Source organism: Ursus arctos, unplaced genomic scaffold, assembly GCF_023065955.2.
Source record: "Ursus arctos isolate Adak ecotype North America unplaced genomic scaffold, UrsArc2.0 scaffold_3, whole genome shotgun sequence".
NCBI lineage: Eukaryota > Metazoa > Chordata > Mammalia > Carnivora > Ursidae > Ursus > Ursus arctos.
Window position 1 is genome coordinate 29,744,092 of NW_026622985.1, and position 18,947 is coordinate 29,763,038.

General features: G+C 37.4%; 1 protein-coding gene across 10 annotated transcripts in view; it reads left to right on the forward strand.

The window, feature by feature from the left end:
- The window catches only part of ADAM22 (ADAM metallopeptidase domain 22), a 214,877-nt gene that overhangs the window by 106,178 nt on the left and 89,752 nt on the right, over positions 1-18,947 (forward strand). The window lies entirely within an intron of this gene.

Below are 18,947 nucleotides of genomic sequence, written 5' to 3' on the forward strand. Positions count from 1 at the left end.
GAATATATCACAGAAAATGGTTTCTGAATTTGCCTTTAAGAACCAAGAGGTAAAATCTCGGGTCCAGAGTAGGTATATGACTTTGCATTCACTTGGGAAAGACGTTCCCCTGGTAAAATGGTAAATTTATTAGGTCTACAGGGAAGGCCCCGGGGTTTTTTAAGTCCCTGGTGAGAGAAATCGTAGGACACTGGTTCTTGTCAGGTAAGCTCTGAAAAGGTGACTTGTAAATAAAAGCCTCTTCCAGTTATAGGCATAGGAATGTGTATTTTTGTCCAGTCTACTGAGGATGTCATCTGAGGACATGTGAGACCAAATACCACCCAGGGGTTTCTATAGGCCCATTGTGTAGTATGATGTTTTAGCCGAGTGTTTATTTTCTTCTGAACAGTGTTCGGACTACCTGTTCTGCTTTATCAGAATTATAATGCCATTTATGTATATTTGCTTTCTTTTTCTGAATATAAATTTGATACAGACTCATTTTAGTAAACTTACAAGTAGAGAAAAGTGGGGAAAAAAATGAAAAAATCACCTTTAAAGTCATCACTGAGGTAAACTTTGTTTTCCGTTTGTTGTATGTCCTTTTAGTGTTGTTTAGTCCTATGCACATATTTATATTTTAATTTTTTTTAGATAGTTGCTATCATACATACCTGCACCGTAGTATCTTGCTTTTCAAGCAAGATTTCTATATCATGGGTAGACATCTCTGACAAAGACTTAAAATAAAATCTGTTGATTTTTACAAGTGAACTAATTATAATAATTATACCAATCCTTCCAGAAAGTTATTCTAAACTTGTTAAGACTGGCTGATTGAGTGGTTTGTTGATTCATTTCACTGCCTTCATGCAGAAAGGGCATCCGGATTCTTCAGGGTATGACATAGGAGAATGGTGCCATTTTGTTGGAGTTAGAAAAAATGACCTAGATTTAGAATCTTTGGGCTTCTGTTCTCTTCCCTGTTAATTTAACTTCACTTCCCTATTTTGTATGATGCTTTTCTGAATGCAGAGTGTATCTTACTCCTTTGTTAAATTAAAGAGGAAAAGAAACAGACAGTTCACTATCTATTTCCATTTATGCCTGTCAGTGGAATAATGAAATGTGTATATGAGCATAGAGGGCAGACCTAGCAAAGAGCTATTTGCTGTTGCTACAGCAATATCCCTTTTCAGGAAACTCGTACTTCATCGAATATGTTGACTCCGCTCTGAGATCATTAGAACATGGGTGTATATAACACCTAGAGCTCTGCCGTTCTGCATAATCTTTGCTGATTTTCTAGTCAGGGAATTGCATTTTCTTTGTTGATGGTTTGCCTAACCCCCCAAAGCGTATTAAACCAGGGAAATAATAAATCCAACCTTCATTCAAACCCTTGGGTCAGAAGACATTTCTCCCCTTAAGAAAACCACTTGGATCTCACCCATCACCTCCATTTGTTTCTAGTCCATTTAAACATCTAACTCAAAATTCTCCTCTGGGTTTTTTCCAGGAACCACATTGAAAGCTCTGAATCTTGCCCCACCAATTCAGTTAGTAGAAGATTATTTTCCTGCTGGTTCCCTCATGTCTTGCCCTTTGTGCTTCACTCTTTGGGGTGTTTCTTTTTACATGGAATCGGTTAGTTCTCTTTTCTTTACTAATGACTCAGAATTTTCTTAAGCTTTTCTTTTCACTATACATTAGGAGCTAAAAGTGTAGCATTTCCTATTTTTTTCTTTCTCTTCCTTCTACTACTTTTTCAAAAAAAAATTTTTTTCTTACCTTCTGTATTAGTTTGCTAAGGCTGCCATGACAAAGTTCCACAGAGTGGCTTAAACAGCAGAAATGTATTTTCTTACAGTTTTGGAGGCTAGAAGGCCAAGAGTGAGGTGTTAGCTGGGTTGATTTCCTCTGAGGCTTGTAGATGGTGCCTTCTCCTTATGCCTTTACATGGTTTTCCCTCTGTGTGTGTCAGTGCTCTAATTTCTTCTTCTTTTTTATTTATTTGAGAGAGAGAAAGAGGGAGCACCTGAGCGGGAAAGGGACAGAGGGAGAGGTAGCCCCAATATGGGGCTTAATCCCAGGACCCCAGGATCATGACCTGAGCCGAAGGCAGATGCCTGGCCAACTGAGCCACCCAGGAGCCCTCTAATTTCTTCTTCTTTTTTAAGATTTTATTTATTTATTGGACAGAGAGAGACACAGCGAGAGAGGGAACACCAGCAGAGGGAGTGGGAGAGGGAGAAGCAGGCTTCCCACTGAGCAGGGAGCCTGATGCGGGTCTGGATCCCAGGACCCTGGGATCATGACCTGAGCCGAAGGCAGACACTTAACAACTGAGCCACCCAGGTGCCCCACTAATTTCTTCTTCTTAAACAGACCATTCTTCATGTTGGATTAGGGCCTACTTTAACAACCTCATTTTAACTTAATTACTTCTTTAAAGACTGTATCTTCAAGTACAGTTACAGTCTGAGGAACTGGGGTGTTAGGAACTTCAACATAAGAATTTCAGAGGAATAAAATTAAGCCCATAACAGCTTTCCTAAGAATGCTGTGTTTTTTTTCTTTTTAAGATTATTTATTTTAGAGAGCGTGAGGGGGAGAGAGAGAGAGCGAGCACACGAGTGGGAGGGACAGAGGGAAAGGGGAGGAGAATCTCAAGCAGACTCCATGCTGAGAGCACAGAGCATGGAGCCCCACCCAGGGCTCGATCTCACGACCCTGAGATCATGATCTGAGCCTAAACCAAGAGTCCCACGGTGAATGGAATGCACCACCCTGATGCCCCCTGTGTGTGTGTGTTTTTTTTTAATTGGCTCTTCTTTTGGAAGGGAAATAAATAAAGAGTATATGAAATCAAGACAAAACTCTACTTTTATGATATAAAATCAAAATCGAAATCATTATGCCAAATCGGGATTCCTGGGTGGCATAGTCCGTTAAGCATCTGACTCATGATTTCAGCTCAGGTCGTGATCTTGAGCCCTGTATGGTGCTCCCTGTTGGGCGAGGAGTCTTCTTGAGATTTCCTCTGCCCCTTACCCTGCTTGTGGTCTCTTTCTGTTTCTCTCTCAAATAAATAAATAAATAAATAAATAAATAAATAAATAAAATCTTAAAAAAAAATCATTAGGCCAGATTTAAACAATGGCTAGACACCAATCTAGTAAATGACTCTGCTCAGGTGTCATGGAACCGTTATTTGTGAAACTCAGGTGCGATGCATTTATTTAAGGGTGCGAGTATGAATGTGGGAAAAGGAATACATTTGCATGAAAAAATATAAAATAGCTACTTTGGTGAATCTTTTAGATTGCGATTATTTTTTTTCAAACCTCTTCTTAAATTATTTTTAAATTAAAAAAAATTTTAAAGTATTTTATTTATTTGAGAGAGACAGCATGCACAGGAGCAGGAGCAGGGAGAGGCGGAGGGAGAAACAGACTCCCCGCTGAGCAAGGAGCCCAGGACCCTGAGATCGTGACCTGAGCTGAAGGCAGACACTTAACTGACTGAGCCACCCCGGCACCCCAAAACCTTTTTAAATTGTAAAATATAGCACTGGCACAGAAATTGCTAAGGCGACTACCCTATAACCACTCTCCAATTCAAGAAATAGAGCTTGACCAGCTCTCCTGTGTGCTGCTTCCTAAACCCCAGCCCCTCTTCCTCCTCTTATACACTTGTAAATAGTATTGTGACTTTTATGGTTATAATTTCCTCATTTTGGTGTATTGTCTTATCACCTGAGCTTGTATCTCTGCAGTTTAATTTGCCTATTTGAAGTATTTTTAACGAGTTTTAAAAAGTCTCTTTTAATCTTTTGGTTTCCCCGTATCTTTCTTTTTTTAGTCTCCCTTCCAATTTACATGTTGTTTCTTCAACAAATAAATTGTTTATCCTATGTGGATTCTCAGTCTGGATTTTGCTGTTGACTGCAATTTTATATTTAGAGTAAAATGAAATCTATGTCCGTGATCTTTCCTTAAGATAGTGATTTGTATTGGGACACCTGGGTGACTCAGTCGGTTAAGCATCTGCCTTCGGCTCAGGTCATGATCCCAAGGTCCCTGGATTGAGTCCCACATCAGGCTCCTTGCTCAGCAGAGAACCTTCTCTCCCTCTGCCTGCTGCTCCCCCTGCTTGTACCTGCTGCTCCCCCTGCTTGTACACACACTCTTTCTCTGACAAATAGATAAAATCTTAAAAAAAAAAAAAAGATGAAGAAGATAGTGACTTGTATTATCTGCAAGGACATTCTATGCCTTGTTGAAGGTAGTTTAATTTGAGTCAGATAGATACATAATCCTGATTTTATAGTTCTATTAAAACCTTTTCTTCAGAGGTTACAAAGATAAAAGCTTTAGGCAGAAAAAAAAAAGATATTTTTGTGCCTTTAATAAGACATGTTAAACTCATCTTTCACTTACATTTATTTCCAGTTCATTTAAAAATTAAATTCTAAATTTGCCCCTTAGTTTAGGAAGAACTTGTATGTGTTTGATATGAACTTTTAAAAGAATTTTAACAGTAAGCTTTGACTGATCAGAATATCTTGGGAACAAAATCTTTTTATTTTGACTGTGATGAACTGTGGATCTAGATTCTTCAGGCAAAGTGAACTGGGACTGATGAATAGCAGCAAGTAAGTCTAAACCATGAAGTTCGATGTTTTACTGTCAGCTAGCTTTTTTTTTTTTTTTTTTTTTGTCTTGAGGCTGAAAGCTGTCAGTCTTCAGCTTAATTGCCAGTGATAGGGGCTCTAGTTAATCAACATTATAATACTAATAATGGTAACCACTGATATTTATTGCTCATGATGTGGCAGGCACATGAATTTATATGTATTCAATGCTGAAAATGACCTGTGATTATAAATATAATTATTATGAAACTGGACAGGAAACTGAGGTATAGAGAGGTTATATAATTTGCCGAAGATAACAGTAAAAAGCAGTAGAGCCACAGTTAAAATCTAGGTTACTTAACCCCCGAGCTGACTCCTACACCATGTTACCTACCGTTTAGTCTATATTACGTAAGATAGGATAGCCATGAAAACGGAAATGTATTTTATTTAGACTTATTTTATACATACCTAATTCATTGTGGTCATATCTAACAAGTACTCTTTTCTAGTCTTATCCTTAAGCTGAAGTGGTGGTGTATTCAAAGACCCTTTATGTATTTCTCTCAAATTTGGTTATGTGTTTGGGTACTTTTTCAGTAATGTCAGTTGCTTTGGGCAAAATATGGAAGAGACACATTCAGTACAAGACCTGTTTTCCTTTTCACATCTCAGGAAAATAGCCATAGTAAGAGTTTTAGAACATTAGGAAAGGAATGGCTAAATTCTTTATATCTACCAAGAATATGTATAGATGTGGGATGAGGCAAATTTCCTTTGGATGAAAAAGTAAAAATAGATATCTTGGTAGAGATATGGTTTATTATATTCATTACCAATGAAAGACCATGACCGGTCACCAGTATCATTTGTTCTAACAGTATTTTTTTTTTTTTTTGGTTAAACTTTGATGTCTTATGATAATAATCAAAAGTAATAGCTGCTAAGTGTCTATTAGCTCAAATTATTTCTAATCTACTGAATGTGAGCACTCCCAGCTTGTCTTTGGCTCAAAATCCTAATCCTTGAGGATGAGTGTATACAGAGATGCCCATTATACCCCATTGACTTTGACTGGCAATCAACTGGTTACTGCCCAGCATTTAAGTGAATTAAGTGCACTCAGGGATCATTGTCTCAAATTATGTCCATAGGGCCAGTAAAAGGATGGTAAGAAAGCAAAGGAGTGCGGATCAAGGTTGAAGTCTAGAAATAGGTAAAGGAATTGGAGAGAGTGCCAGGGGAGAAAGTGTCTCCTTGAGGGTGGGAGAAGTTATTGTGACTCCGGGGAAACTTTATCTTTAGTGGAATGGTGCTGTAATTTTCATTAAAGATATTTTCTAAGCAAATTAAAATTGCCACTGTTACTTCTGGAAATAGAATGTTGGTGAGGTTGATATAGAAGCAAGGAGAAAGACTGAGTTGTTGGGTTTTTGTTGTTGTTGTTGTTGTTGTTGTTGTTGTTGTTTTACCAAATGGTTTTCTCCTGTTCACATCCGTCTTCCCTCCCTGGGATTGAAGCTCCATGAAGGATTTCCAGCTTAGCCAGCAGGTGCCTGTGCTGCAGGCAGACTCTCCAGAGTCCTTTTGCACTCATTTTTCTAAGTCAGATTTCTAGCTCATTCTTCTTTCTTGAAAAAGAGATACCTTTTTTTTTTCTTCTTATTCTGCCTTGATATTTTTGTTTTCTACAATGAATGTGTCACAGACAGGAAAAAAATTCTAGTGGAGAACAGCTTTAGGAGATCACTTAGAAAATATTAAATATGATGACTGTCAGGATAACAGAGACCTTCCTGGCTTATGCTAACTTTGTAGCTCCTAGAAGCCTGAACAGTATCCATAGAAAATTACTTGTTATCTTGAGTTGTATTCAAGCTTTCTCATGTCTCATTTTCTGATTTCTCCATGGTGAACATAATGTTCAACACTTGAATAGTTTAAAAGTTGTACAATGTGTTAAACAAATAATATTTCTTAAGATATCTTTTAACTTACTTTGTTTGCAAAAAACACCCCTCAAGTAATCATATGGCGGTATAAAATTTTATGGACTTCTTTCTTAAGTAAAAAATGTTCTCAGTTTGTCATTAGTGACAGAATTTAATTTATTTAAAATATGTTATAGTTTAGTGACTGCATTCTGCATTCTCTACTTTTTATAATGACAAGACCTTGACATATCCTTTTATGACATAGAGAATTTTCTTGAATTCGTTGCATACAGTTGAATAGTATATAAATGCTTGAACTATTTCTTTTTTGGCCATGGGAGCACAAAAATGGCTATTAAACTGCCAAAGTGTCATTATTTATATTTATTGCAGCAGAAAAGATGCACAAATGGGTTAATCTGCATTTGCTTATCCTGGATATCAGATTTCCTTATTGATTCTCAAAACTGCATTATCATTCAGGATCTTGGTTCTTTCTATAGAAGCAAGAAGAGTAAGCGATTAAGAGGAAAAGGAAAACCAGGCGTGGGTGTGCAGTAAATTCTGCTGCTTGCATTAGTACAGAGCCATCCGTGCCATTCCATAGGTGATGAATCTTCTGAAATGGAGACTAGTGTTTTGTTTTTGTTTTTCAAATAGCCTTTAGGTAATCTCTTTATTTTGAGATTGTCTTTGACATGAAATGCAAGCAACGGCCAAGTAATCTATACAAAAGCTTTTTAAAATCTTGTTTTCCTTTCCTTTTTTTTTTTTTTTTTTTTTTTTAGGAGAACTCACCAACAGCATTTCTCTTCCAAAATGCGCTTCGTATTAACAACTTTCCCTTACATTTGTGGAACATGTTCTCTATCTTGAATTCTCACTACAGTAGCTTTTTCAGAGCCTCGTGAATAAGGGAATAATACATAGTTACCTAGACAGTAATCAAGTCACATGGTCCGGGAAGATGCTTTTAGAGAAGATTTCTTTTTAAATGGGCCTATTTGTAGAAGTTGTCATGTAAGCTCTTAGTTGTATCGCCTTTAATTTCAAATCCAAAGTTCAGGCATTTCCCCTGGCTCTGTGGAAATGGGGAAAGCCTTTATCTAGTAAAGTAACTCAGTGATGTGCATTTTAAGGATGGCTGAGGGGCAGACTATCAATCAAAGACCCTTAGTTGGTCCTTTGGGGCAGGGGTCCTGCTGCCGTGGTAACTGGGATTTTTTTTTTTAAAACAGCTTTATTGAGATAGAGTTCATTTGCCATAAACTGAACTGGGTTTTGATCTCAATTTTGTCTATTAGGGAGACTTTTAAACTGAGTGTGTGTAAATAGAGTTGATTAAAATTATGACAATTTAGCGAAGCAATGGTAGTATGTTTGGCAGATGCTACTACCCATGTGTCAGAATGTGTATTTATGTTCTTCTTGCTAGACTGCCTGGGAGATATAGGGTAAGGTCTCTCACCACTGCACCTGTGTTCTGGAGCAGAACCCCATGTGCAGGATGAAGGACAGTTTCAGGTACAGGTGTTACAGGCTGTGGGATGGGCATGCAGTTACCTCACACTGGTTCTCTTCACCAGAGGGGAAATTTTTAGATGTCATATCTACAGATGTGATAACTTTTTACACTAAAAAAAACCAAGTTTCACCACAAATACACAATTTTAAAAATTAGATGACTTCTAGAAATTACTTCTCAATTCTCTTAGTTTAGCCATGCATTAACATCAGTGTGACTAGTAGTAAAACCAGAATGACTTTAAAAAATTTTTTGTTCTATGTATTTTTCTTATCCATGAATATTTGGTAACCAACTGTGGCTAAACTAGTTTTAAATTTTATCATATTTAATGACTTCATTAGCCTCTAACTGCTGACATAAATAATTTTAAAAAATCAGGATATAAGGATTCTATAAGAATGAGATCTAGACACTCTAATATATATATATATATATATATATACATATATATATATATATATGTATATATATATATATATATATATATTAATCTTCCAGTAATTTAATAAGAAATTATTGAAGTGAGTAATGGGGAATGGTAGTGGGATTCAATTCTGGGATCTCCTGGTGTAGAGATGATTCTATAATTGCAAAGAGATCCAGCACAGGAAACCTTGTTCTTTTGGTCCAGTGGGTTTGAGCTGCTGGTCATTTTTAAATACTTCCATTTTTAAATAGTGGATTATATCAGAATGAGGACTTATTAATTTTCTCTGTTACTGCAAGAGCCATGGTATCAGCACATAAGTATTTGAACAAAAGTGTAGCTGGAAAAGCCATACATTTGATGGTGAGTGTCTGGGAATCCTAGTCAGCTGGCTTCGTTGATCGATAATTACCATGTGTTGCTGTCCTGTATAAAACCTGTTGTCGTTGCTGTCTGTAGGGCTAAATCTTAGTGACAAATAACTGCTGCGAGTGTTGAACGTTAGCTGCTTGGAAGAGTTAGCCAATTCTTACAAAGCCAAACTCATGTTGCTTCCTTACAGCTATTGGTGGCATGTTCTTTCCAGCTAATTGCATTCACCTTAACGGAATTAAAAAAAAAAAAAAGACTCCCTGTGCTTCTGTTATATATCATTCTCAAAATTTCGCATTTTTGTCAATTAATTATTATGAGCCCATAAGTGCTCATTTTACCATCAGGGATTTCTTGTTTCATACATTCTATACCTCTTTGAATCCTAGTGATATCCTGATGGGATCAATACTTGTAACTGGACTGAGGAATAGAAGAGCAGAAGTACTTGTGGCAGTTGGAGAAGCACCAAATGCTGGGATGGTACTTACTATGTGCTGGGTATTCATCGCATATGCTAAGTAACTTAGTTCTCCAATAGTACCATTTCTGTCCTCATTCTGCAGGGAGGAAACTAAGGCACAGAAAGTTTAACTAACTTGCCCGAGAACTTGAAGCCAGGCATCCTGGTCCCAGAATTCCTGCTCTTATCCACTATCGTCTACCTTCTCTATGGAAACAGTCACAATACCAGAGGAATCTGAATGCACATATTTAAGTCAGAACACCCCAGTTTACCATTTGCAGTTACTTCTCTGTTAGCAGTTTGTTTTAGTAAGACATACATTGAAAAAAATGTCATCGTTTGGTTGAGGTGAGTTTCGATTATTCTAAATAGAAAATTTCTGTTACTCTAAAGAAAACCAAATGCCTTCTCAGGAAGCCTTGTTTTTTCAGCCATTTTCTCTTGGAGTTTATTTTTAGTCCTCTTTGTTCTCCACAGAGGCTGGACTGAGTATTGTTCAGCACAGGGAATTCCATGCCTCCGAAAATGTAACTGTTTGAAATATGTAGCTGTTTTGCACATGGCAGACACATGCTTCAGTTCTTATGCCCATCTTATGCCTATGTGTATTTTTATTTGCATCTGGAGGAAATGTGAGGTTTTATGGACAAAAGTAACTAAGCTAAGACACATCATCATCCTGCCAGCAGACTAGAAGTTACTTGGTTATATTCTGCCTCCCTAATGTACGGGCATGTGTACACACACACACACACACACACACACACGAAGAATAAAAGAGCTGTACAAATGTAACAATTGGTAAAGTGTTTGTTTCTTCCTTACATGTAATGGTTCTTTTGGGTATGTCTCCCAACATGACTTTTTAGCCATGGCTAGTCATCTATTTAGTATCTTCTCCATGAGCTGGACAGTGTGTGCATTTTCCCCTTGGCAGGCTTATGTGGACATATGCTCCTCTGCCGTCTTGTAATCAGTGTGGTTTCAGGAAGGTCTCAGATTTCATGATTTGATTCTCTTTGCATTATAGGAGAAAATTCTGTGAAGATTAAGTAAATTTTGCTTTCTTTTGGGACTGAAGCAAGGTTGCTCTAGGTCCATCATCATGTATAATGCATCAGCTACCTTAATGGCATTGTTAAGATTCCAAGTCCTCTTAACTTTGTAGCCTGAAGAAAATATATTGGCCCATTACCAGTTTATACAGGTCAGGTATCTTAGTGCAGGGAGCAGGGAAAAATGAAAAGTGACAGCTGGTGTCAGCATGAGTTCTGTTTCGAAGCTCTGTTTGTAACCAATTTGAGTGAAAGTCCTATTTATTTTCTTTCTAGTGTGAGATTTTTTTCCAAATGAATATTGAAATAATTATTTCGTCTGTTAATATTCAAGGTGTTATCCATAAACTTCAAGAGACATGTTCAGCCATAAATTAAAACAAAATTAAAAGTAGCACTAACTAATGGTATTCTATGTTTGGAACCAATTAACTATTTTGTAATAGAATATTGTCCCTACTTTAATTCTAATTATAGAATTAATTTTTCATTATACAGTGTCTCATGTAAATCTACTGTTGCAAATTTTTTTGAAATTAGAGTGAACTATTAATTATGATTGAACAAGAAATTGTGGAAATGTTTTGGACAAGTTTGAAACTCATTTGAAGCAAAAAAAAAAAATCATAGATTATTCCCTGATATTGTCCTAAATTAGTGCTATTTTCTTATACATTTATTATTAAAAGTCTTATTTCCCAGCGAATAAATGGCCACTCTAAAAATAAGAACAGGTAGGGGCACCTGGGTGGCTCAATCAGTTAGGTGTCGGACTCTTGATGGTGGCTTAGGTCATGATCTCAGGGTCCTGAGATCGAGCCCTGAGCTGGGCTCCGTACTGGGCATGGAGCCTGCTTAAGATTCTCTCTCATTCTCCCTCTGCCCCTCCCTTCCCTCTCTCTCTCTTGCTTTCTCCCCCCACCCCATAAAAACAAAACAAAAAAACAGGTAATAAAGACCAGAGTATAAAGTACTCAACATTTACTGGTTTGAGTGTTTACAGCCACTTTGGGGGTCACTGTCCAGGACTCCACTGATGTTTTATCGTAGCATCATTTTTGTTACATATAAGAGGTAGAAAAAGAGGTAGATGCAAGTAGACTTGATTATCCCTATAGAAAACTTTAAAAAATTCAGGCAATGGGGGTTTGAAGGACTAGGAAAACTGACATTGGAGATCTATGACAGAGTAGAAAAAAGCCTGAATTCTCAGATACCCTACTTGTGTTCTCAATCCTCCTTCCTTCCTAGTGTATTGAATGCTTGCCATTAGTTCAGGGAGGTAGCTAGGAATAGTATGATGCAATTCTCACTCTCCTAAAGCTTGTAGTTTAGTAGGGATGACAGGCATAATGAAAATAGCTACCAAAAGAGCTTTTTAAAAGAATATTTATTTATCTATCTCTCTATTTATTATTTTTTTCCAAAAGAGCTTTTTAAATGAGTTATGGAAGTGCTGTGAAGGGAATTAAGTCCACATTGTCCTGAAAGCATTTGATGGGAGACCTGACCTAGTCTGCTTGGTCAGGGAAGACTTCTGTAGGGAAATGATATTAATTTCTGAAGTTTGAAAGGTAAGTGGGAGGGGAACAGCTTTTCAGGCAGTGAAATTAGCATGTGCAAGAATGCAGAGGCCCTGCTGCAGGATCTTGGTGCATGAGACAAATAGAAAGAAACCAGAGAGGATGGATAGAACAAGAAGTGGGGACAGTGGTACAAGAGGGCATGGGATCAAAGCAGGAGTGTGGTATTTGACCAGAGCCTCAACTCAAAGAATTATCAGGTGTGACCTGCAGGAATCAGGCCAATACCACCTTTGGACTTCACATATTGATTTCTCTCTTTTCTCGATGTTCTCAAAAATCTGGAAGAATACTTCCAACTGTCTCTGGAAGGCAGAATAGTTGTTTTGGTAATTCTGAGTGGGGTCAATAGGCAGTTCACATTGCAATTAGATTTTTGTGCAGAATAATTGCTGTCTCCTTGAGCTGCTTCAAACTACTTTTCTGATGAAGAAAAAAATTTTTGTAAAATTTTTCTTGAGTACTGTTAACAGATATAACTAAGCACTTGTTTTGTTTTCAAGTGCAGGACAGGTCTGTCGTTTGGAGGTAGGAAAATTTGCAGACTGACAATACTGCCAGGGCTAGACAGACCTGAATTCATATCCTGACACTGTCAATTCATGTCTGTATGGCCGTGGATGGTACTTACTCCTGTGTGTTTCATTGTCCTCCACTATTAAACAAGGAAGACAAACATGTACCCAGATCTTTGGGTATGGGAAGTGCTCCACAAATATTAGTTTTGATATCAGTTTTGTTATCATTACTAAGGTAAAGTGGCAGTTTGTAAAAAATTTCTGACTAAGCCGTTGGTGGCTTCTGCCCATTCTTCCTGCTAGTTTCTGACCCTACTGAGGACACAGGAGGCATGGCAGGATTAACAAAAGCTGTCCTTCATGCTCTGCTTCCTAATAAAACAATCCTCTGTCCTCTAGACTGGAAATTCCATGAGAAGTTACTCCAAGAGTAAGCTCTCACGGAACTTTCTATTGTATACATAGCATTCAGCAATATATGTGCCTAGAAGACAATAAATATCTGCTAAACAAAAAGATAGTGGATGAATTAAGCCTATCATCAGGAAATCAAGTAGTTTGTCCTGTTCACCCAACACTGTGTGGGGAGAAGTCCAGTTCGGACAGGTCTGAGAGGACATAGTGTTCCCCCTGCTATAGGAAGATGCAGTAAATATAAACAGGAAACCTAAAAACCAGATAGGGAGCCTCACGTCTGCTCACCCAATGCTAAGTTCATCATCTGTACTGAGGCTTACGTTCACATGTGTTTCCTCTCTAGGGTATATTAGAGCCATATCTAAGTTAATTTTAAGTGTCAAGTCATAAAATACCAGCAAATGATCTGTGAGTAGAAATTTCCATAATTTTGAAATATTTAAAGCATTCAGAATTACATATAATATTATAACATTTCTGTGTGTACACTTAACGTGTTACTCTTTGCTATATTTGTTTCAAATCTTCTCAAGGTTTTTAAAGTCTAATTCTGTATCAGTGTGTCTCCTATTTCATTTCTGTTTATTTATGCCTTTACTCTTTTACTTGGTCAATCCTGTAACTTTTTTAAGTACTTTTTTTTTCTTCAAAGAATCAGTTTTACCTCTTTGTTACTAATGTTTACTTCCTTTTACTTTAAAAGCACTTTGCTTGTGTTCTTTTCAAAACTCATTGAGTTAAATGTTTAACTTATTCATTATCAACTGTATTTTGTATAAGCATCTAGGAATGTAAAATTTGGTAGTATTTTTAGCAGCCGTGAAGTTCTGATATCTAGATTTTTTGTTGTTTTTGTCCATATATATTTTTTCTGTATTGTATACATGACTTTTATATGACTCGTAAATTATTTAGATTTTAGAAGCAATTTATAACTTGTTTAAAATTTTTATATTAAACATTTAAAAATTCTCAAACATACGAGCATCTTTGTTGTTGGTTTTCAATTTTGTTCCTTTATGCTAAGTGCTACGTATAAGATACTGATTGTTTGGAAGTTGGCCTGGTATTTAAAAGAAAAAAGTTGGTGACCTTTGATTTTTTAAAAAACAGATTGCAAAAAACAAAAACAACAACAAATAGATCACAAATCATAGATACCACTTAATTTAACTCCCTCCTTCATTTTACAAGCAAATAAGTAACAAAAAGTGGCCAATGACCAACCTGTGTCCATAGAAACAGTTGCTGGAAAACGAAACAAAAAAAACTCCACTTTACTTTTCCAGGCTTAGTATCACTTTTTATCTGATGTAGTCTTAAATACTAGCTTCTCTCTGTGAAGGACTTTGCTTGAGAAGTTCCTCCTTAGAAAGCCAACCCTTTGTTGTAATTTAAATCAGTCCTGGGCTAATTTGGAATCATCCAGGGAGCAAACACTGAATATTGGTGTTGAGTTCTTGACCACAGTGCTTGGGGCTCAGGGTATACGAGGGGGAAGAGATGTTGCAATGTGGTCTTCTTTTGGCAGCTAGAAGTGTTACTTGTTTATCCTCACTTCTTCAGAAAAGGAGTGGATGGCAGAATGATAGAATGGAAGTGAAATTAAAGGAGGATACATTCATGCTAGAAGTGGGGGGGAAAAAGTAGTTTTTTCCCTTACCCCAGGCCCCCATATAGTTACGTTTTCTTAAAAAACAAACAAACAAAATAACCAAAAATCTTTTCGGTTGGAACATAATCTTTTTCTTCCTTTGTTGTAGGAAAGCCAAATATGCTTTCTTTTTGTGTAACTGTTCTTCTAATCAATTATATTTCTCCCTGTTAATGTTCAGACATCAACTACAGAATAAGGTTTTAGATAATATACACCTCGTATGCTAAAAAATTCATATAGAGCAATACATTTAAACTTCCATTATTTGTATAAAGATATAATGATGTAATAATTTCCTGGAAAGAGTTATAATTTCATGAGTTTGTAATTATATAGTCACTGTATGTGGGCCACATTGATTTTCCATTCTCCCAATTTAGAACTGCATCTCTAAGCACCTGATAAGTACCCTGTCTGTATTACAGTAATTTGTTGCAGAGGAGCACTTTGTGGGAACCTAAAATTTTTTAGTCGTCTAATAAGACATTGTTATATTGATGGGTCTGTCATAATTACCTGACGGCTGAAAAATAGTTTCTCTTGCCTATTTTCTCGTTAAAACGAAGCAATTTGGGAAGCTCTGAACTGAAGGTCAGATTTACCATATTATTTGTGTGAAAATAATGGCAAGTATTTTTAAATGAAGCTGTGGGAAACTAGAATGAATGGCTGGCTAGAATTAAGATACACCTTAATCTTATTAGATGAATGAAGCTAGGCACCTCCAGTTTCTTCCACTAAGCCAATCTTCTTAGAAGCAAAATCCCTGGATTTAGAAATCTAAGCATTCAGTTCGTAAGAAGTTGTACTGTGTTGAATAGTGTCCCCTCAAAACTCATGTCCCCTCTTGCCTGTGAATGTGACTTTTTGCCAATAGGATCTTTTCAGATGTGATCAAATTACAAAGAAGGCCCTAATCCAATGGGAGTTTAGATACAGAGACCCAGACACACAAAGGGAAAGCAATGTACAGACAAGGCAGAGATTGGAGGGTGTGTGTCTCCAAGCCAGGAAACACAGAGGATTGTTGGCAAGCACTGAAAATTAGGGAGAAGCAAGGAGGGATTCTTCCCTTGAATCTTCAGAGGCCGTATGGCTCTACCAACACCTTGATTTCAGACACCTAGCCTCCAGCACTGTGAGGGTACCAATTTCTGTTGTTTTAAGCCACCCAGGTAATTTGGTAATTTGTCACGGCCATCCTAGGAAACTAACAAAGAAGGCATTTTGATTATAACTAACGTAAAAACATTTAGCATACGTGCTGGAGGTGCCTGGGCTGACAAGAGGAGAAGGGAGTAAGTCTATACATTTTGAAAATGCATTGCATCTCAAAAGACTAACAGTTGTTCACTTAGGGTGCTTGTGAGTTGGAACTCCTAGGAACTTATCATAGTTTTCATACTTTGTTTTCCTTAGCTGACATTACCCAGGGGAAATCAGTGTAAGGAAAGACTCCTGCACAACAATAAAAATAGATTTTAAGCTCACTAGGTCCCTGGTGGGATTTTTTTTAAACTTGAGAGCTCATAAGAAAGTGATAGCCCTCATTTTCTGTGGTGTTCACCCTCTTCCATTAGGACTAACTCTTTCCTTATCACCTTTATTTATATCCAGTGACTTTCTGGTTCTGTCTCTTTGTTCCTTTTTTGTAGAAACTTTTGCTACAATAATATTCTTATACATCTTTTTCTCTTTAACAGGAACCATGCATTTTAAATGAAATCCCCCCCTTTTTTTTTGTCAACTAGGTTTGCCTAGTTTTTAAAAAATGTTTTTTGATTAATGACTATGCTACAAGATCCTAGCGCTGATGTTATCAGTTAATGTTAAAATAGTGAAGAGATTTTGAATGATGCTTTAGTTCTAGATCTTGGAGGAAGCTGATAATTTGGTTGCCGCTTAAACAACTATACTGTAGAATAATGTGGCAAGCACAAATATCCAAAGTTATCAACCAGTAGTATACGTGAGAGATTGGCTAGTTGTGATGAAATGGGCAATGTGCGCCTTAGTCATTGTCAGCTGGTTTTGTCCTATAGGAATAGAGGCTCACCGTTAGCAAAACTCTTGATTTTCAGTGGAAGATGGACATCCAAGTTTCCAGAACTGTGAAGGTCTGAGATTTTATCTTACTTGCAAGTTAACAAGTTTGCCTGCTGGAATTTCATCTTTGCTGGCAGAAGACAGGAGACTCCTGGGTTAGAGACAAAGGGCTTTAATACTCATAGCAAAAGCAGTAGCCAGAACATCAACATTTTCTAATACTTGTCTCTTGAGCCTCGATTCCAGAAGTTAACAGAGGGAAGGGCTAGGGGACACCTGCACACACAGTGTGTTGTGTCGCTAGAGAGAAATTCTGAATTTAGAAAACCTAAATCTTTTATAAGAGGCAGTAAACATGCTTTGGCTTTTGTTCTAGAGGGAGATAATCTCCATATTTCAATGCTGTCTACTATACAAACATCTTTGAAGGGCTAGTCCCGAACAATCTCAGAAAACAAGGAGTTCTAGATTTCTGTTATAGCACAGTGTTATTGACTCATCTTTCAGAATTTATTTCTAAGCACTTAAATTGAGCTGATTACATTAGAGTGTTTTTAAAAAATTCTTTTGAAAATTTATAGTGTGAAATTAAAATCTAGGAAGTATTCACGTATACTCTTGACTAGAGTTATATTTCATAGTCCAGTATATTAACAAACCAAATTTTAGGGATTAATACAGAGTTGCCAGGCTTTTTATTTTCACCATATAGAGAAGCAGCCCTTTCAAAATACCTAAATTCTGTTTACCATTGTTACCATACAGAGAATGAATATGACAACTAATGCTGTGTGGTACCCCGGACTGGGTCTTGGAACAGAAACAGGAAATTAATGGAAACATTGCTAAAATCTAAATGCTCAGAGTCTAATAAATAGTAATGTACTGAGGTCAATTTCTTAGTTTTTACAAATGTACTCAGGTAATGTAAGATGTTAACAGAGGAAAAACTGGGTGATTGGGTATGCTGGAACTCTGTGTGCCATCTTTGCAACTTTTTTGTGAGTCTATCATTGCTCCAAAATAACCATTCTGTTAAAAATTTAAAAATGGATAACTTTAATAATGAAAGAGAAAGAAAGAACTAATCTCAAAAACAAAGGGCAGTTATATAAAAATGAAATACATTTAGCTTTCTGAAAGACTGACTACACTGTACTTATTTTTCTCATTTTGGCATTAAGTGTTAAAGATTTTGACATACATTGGTGTAGACCCATGGATTATTGGCATTTGGGAACCACCATGTGATATCTTTAATTTTAATTTACTGTAAAATGAGGTGAGATGATCTTTCTCTCCACTTTTCTTAGAGAGCTCGTAAAATCAGATAACTCTTACACTTTGTACCTGAACAGATGTTCAGCCTGTGTCCCTTCTGTGAATCCAGTCTGATTCTTTGTAATCTCAAGTTATGAATTTTAATCAGGGTGGGTTGGTGGATCCTCTGCAACATAAGATTTTGCTTTTCTGGGAAATTCCTTGATGCAAATGGCCCTAGGGAGACTTGGTTTTCTCCTGACTCAGTAATGCCTGAAAACGCCATTTGTCACCATTGGGAGGGAGGAAGGGGAAAGGTAAGAAAAGGGCAGGTTCCTCATGTCAGTGTCAATCAAGGGGAAATTGGGAAGAGGTTATTGTAGGCAAGCGCCTGGTGCAATGGACTCTAGCCATGTGGCCAAAAACAGAAGTCTGGGCAATGCATATGTCTGGAAGGAATCTAGTACACAGTAGAGTTCAAGGGCAGAGCTTCAGTTCTTACAAAGGGGTATTGGCTAGAGCATAGCTTCTCAACCGTGGTAGCATATGGGGATCACCTGGACAGATTTTAAAAACGCCAGGTCCTACTCCTATAGATTCTAATATAACTGGTATGGAATAAGGCTTGGTATTCCAGGGCTCAGAACTACGGTGCTAGAGTGACCGGGGATCTCACCCATAGAGGAGGATGACTGGCATAAACCCCAGTCGGCAGGGCAGAAGGCTGATCCTGGGACTGGTGCCCATGGAGCAGGAGAGGGTTGTGACCCAGTGAGCAGAGCAGGAACATAGGAGTGACCAGGTTGAGGATTTGGTTTGTAAGTGTCGCACTGGCCCTGTCCTTTTTGTGGTGACCACATCATCTTGATTTGCCTGTGCCTTTCATGGATGTAGCACTGAATAACCTGCATCCTGTGAAACCCCTTGGTCTGAGGCTAACCAGGACGGTTGACCACACTGGTCCCTTTAATGCAGGCTAAGGCGTCCCACCTACCAGCACCTACAGGTAGCACTGCTCTTCATGGCTCTGTCCATGGTAGAATTCTCACATATTCTATATTCT